Here is a 4152-nt window from a genome sequence, read left to right on the forward strand (position 1 = left end):
ATTTTCCTTCTGATGCCACAGCTCCACCCCCACTCAGATGCAAATACTGTGATTTTTCCAAACGCTCAAAATAAAAAAAAATCCCAACTTGGACCTCAGAATTAGCGTGCCTGACTCAGTCCTGCTCCTGCCAGATGAGTAAGTTTGGAGCTATTTTTTCTTGCCTTTTCGGTTCAGCTTCTGGCTCTCTAAGGGCCGGGAACCCTCCAGTGGAAGATGAGAGGTTGAGGTGCTCATCTGACTGCAACCACCAAGGCTCAGGAGCCCCGCTGCATAGCGCAAGACTCACTGAAGTATATATTAGAGTGACACCGCACGCACGCACGCACGCACACCTCCGCACGCACGTACATGCACACACTGATGCCACTGGCAATTCGAACCTGTGCTCAGCACACAACTCTCCTGCTCAGACGACTCATCCTGGCCAGGCCGGCATCCTTCTCAGTGCGTTCAGGCACACGTTGGCACTGGGTTTTGTCATCTGCTCGTGTCGCTGCATTTTCATTCCCGCCCCCTCCCATTTGCTTCCGGTCTCCATCCCGAGGAAGCAGCAGCAGCCCACGGGCAGCCTGGGCATGATGCGTGCCTTGCGTTGCTGCCAGCCACGCTCCACTGACCTTCATCGCGCCCATCGACTGACAGGCAACGGCTCCCTTTGGCCTCTGACACCTGCCCACGCTCCACAGCACCGATTTGGTTCACACCTGCAGTGCCGGGCTGATCCGTGCCGTGGCCGTGGCCGTCTGGGCTTGCACCAGCCTCGCTCCTTGGAGTCCCGCTATTCCCCACCCCTCTTCCAGAGGTCCGGGGGTGCCTGCCATGTGCGCCCCCTGATTCCCCAGCCGCCAGGCCCTGCCCCAGACAAACCAGCTTCATGAGCAATGAAACCCGAACGAGGAGCACGGAGCCAGGCATGCAGCCCACCCCGGTACCACAGCCCCACAGGGACGCAGCCACCCGCTCTCTCCCTGGGCACAAAAGCTGATCTCAGCCCTTTGCCCCAGCCGGATGCCCGGTGCTGTGTGAGGGTCACAGCTCCTCAGACAGTTGCATGCTGCCGGGCACAGCCGGGGACCGATGGGGCCATGCCAGCCTAGCAGCATCCCTGGCCAGCAGACAGCTGCCCCCTTCGCCAGCCTGCAGCTCCCGTGGGCAAGGCAACAGGTGCTGGAGCACAACCAGGACAGCCAGGTTTGCTCCTGCATCCACCCTATGCCCTTGGCAAGGGTCATGGAGCACATGGGCAATGCCATGCCCAGAGCAGCCCAGGGCACCAAGGAGCTGCTACCCCCTGGGCCTAGAGACCCTCCCCACCCTTGCAGCAATGGGAGCAAGCTCCAGTCCACCCCTGTTGCACCGGGCATGGGTGCATCAAGGATGGAGCATCCCGGTCCCCTGCCAACACCTGTAGGGCCCCGGGGGCTGCCTCTGGGTGGATGCAGCCGGCTCCCAGCCCTTGCGCTCCGCCTGCCAGGGAAAGCAGGGATGCCCACACTAAAGGGTTAAAAATGCAGCAGATCGGGGAGGCTCTGGCAGGCAGCGAAGCCGCTTAGGGGCTGCAAGCACCTGTCCTTGGTGCAAGGCGGTGGCACCGCTGGCAGCCCCATGGACAGCGCCGAGCACCCCTGGGGAAGGGGCATGGGCAGCCGCAGCACCCCGGGGCCAGGCGGGCAGCAGGGAGCAGGGCGCAGCGGGGGCAGCGCCACCTCTTACCTTTGTGACAGTCATGCAGAAAGTCTGGCCAAGTGCCTGTGGGCTGCAGGAGACCCCGGGGAGCCGGCCCGGGGGTGGGGAGGGAGGGAGGAGAGGAGAGGAGAGGAGGTTTCCCGAGCTGAGCTGCTGCTGGCTTCTCCCTGCAGAGGAATCAGCGTCAGTGGTTGCAGGAAGAGCCTGGACCAGCCCACCCGGCCCCCCCTTCCCTCCCTCCCTCCCTCCTTCCCTGCCTGCCCTGCAAGCTGATTAAGCCGTCCTTGGTGGGGCTTAGGCGGTGGCAGCCTGGTGTCAGGGCGCCTCTGCAGGGAGGAGAGGCCGGAGGGGCTGAGACGCAGGGGAGAAGCCGCCCAGGCAGCGGGCTGCGTGCTTGCCAGGAGGGGAAAATGGGCCGGTTTTCGGGTCATTCCTCAAAGGCACCGGAGGCACCTGCTGGATGGGATTTCACCCGCAGCACCGCTGCCACTGAGTCGGACGGAGGTCCCTGGTCCTGTCCCTTGTCCGCACTGTGCTTGGGGCTGACTCCCAGCACGTGTGGAAGCCATGACCGGTGTCGCGCGCTTCGAGTGAGGCCTTGTGATACTTTCCGGCCACGGGGTGCAGGGCTGGAGCGAGTTGCCTGCATTGGATCTATTCGGGGGCAGGAGACACGCAGCCAGGCAGCGGTTCGAGTCCCTGCAACGTGGTCCCGGACCGTAGAGTAATTGTGGTGTTTTGGTTTGCAAAGGACAGGCAAGGGGGTCTTGTGCCCAGACTGATGGTAGAGACCCCTGACCTCCCACCCAGGAGCATCCCCAAGCAGTGGAGGTCAAACCGGGTGACTGCCTGGGACCCCACACTTTAGGGGGGCCCAAAATTTTGCAACAAATGTCCAATTTGCTTATAGTTCATCAAAATGAAGCCTCTAAGGGACCCCAAATGACTCTCTTGGCCAGGACCCCAACAACCCTAAGGCCACCACCGCCCCAAGGGAAGATGGGCAAGCGGCATCGGGGGCTCGGGCTGGGCTCTGCCGTCATCCACCGGATAGCCGGGCTGGGGCCAGGCTGACGTCCTTCCAGGAAGGCTAGAGGTTTTCCTGCCATCCTGTGCTGGGCAGCGTAATGGCAGTATCCAACCCCCCCATGAGTCCTCCCGGGAAAGCGCAGATGACTGCTCTTCAAAAGCCCCCCACTCTGTTTTGATGCCTCCTCCGGCATTGATTAATTCCTCTTGTCACCAACATCCGTGTTCGGCCTGATCACAGCGCCCGGATCAAGTGTCAGGCCCTGTCTCTGTCTGGGTTTGGACAGGGCCCGGCACGGAGGGGCCCGAGATGGATCAGGCCTGACCACACTGTGCATATCGATTTATAGGAATAGCTGCTTGGTTTCCTGGACTTGGGCTTGGCGCGTTTCTGAGAAGCCAGAAAACAATGGCTAGAGGGGCTTAGAGCATCTGCAGTGGGCGCCGGGACAAGATGAAGGGATGGGGCAGACAGGACCGGGTGAGTTTGCTTTGAGGAATCAGTCACGGGTGTGACTGCCGAGGACAGGAGGATAGCTGTGTATAAACCAACGCAGCGGACTATCCTGGTGCCCTTGCTAAATGGAAAAAAGAGAGAGAAGACAGACAGAAAACAGCAGGCCTGCAATGAAGCAACCAGGGTTGGGATCCAGTGCACAGGGGAGAGGTTTTGCTTTCCTTTCAAACCTCTTAGGGTGAAAGGCACAGCTTTGATTCATGGTGGAAGGCCACCGAGACGTGTGCTGCGGATTTAATTTGTGCTATGTGCTGTTGCAGCCGCCGGATGCAAACCCTGCTTCCTCCTGGTCCTTCCGACATGCAGCGCCAGATGCAGCGCTGCTCTGCTGAAACACCACGCTGGAAAATAGGGACCTCATCCTCTGGGCTGTCCCATGGCGGCAGGATGGTGCCACGTGCCATGCTCTCCAAGCAGGTCTGCAATGGCTCCCCTAGAACAACCCCTGCTGAAGTCGTGTCTTCAGATGCAAAGGCGTGAAAAGAGCAAACTCCCCTCCTTCAAACCCGCAAAATCGCAACCGTCTTTCAAAGCAGGGCAGTTCTCAAGCAACGTAGGCCTTCCGGCTATTCCCCTTCTCCTTTATTACTATTTATTATTGGAGCCCGTGTTGCAGTCCACACTGTTTGAGTCCAAACAGAGCTTCCTCCGGGACAGGGTGTGTGTGTGTGTGCACACGCGTGTGTGTAAGAGCTGTGGGTCCGATCCCAAGCAGCCTCTTTTGTGTAGATGCCCCCAGTGATTCCTGGCTTCAGTAACAAAGGTTCGCAGGACCCTGTGCTCCTAGCAGCTTCCCGTCTCTGCGGTGGCACCTCGCAAGGGCGGCAGCAGGCCTGTGAGACCTGCCCACGGCAGTCTGGCTACGTAGGGTCAGGGTTGTAGGAAGAACAACACAACTGCCCTTCTTCTCTCTGTCC

This window comes from Alligator mississippiensis, chromosome 11 (assembly GCF_030867095.1).
Source record: "Alligator mississippiensis isolate rAllMis1 chromosome 11, rAllMis1, whole genome shotgun sequence".
Classification (NCBI taxonomy): domain Eukaryota; kingdom Metazoa; phylum Chordata; order Crocodylia; family Alligatoridae; genus Alligator; species Alligator mississippiensis.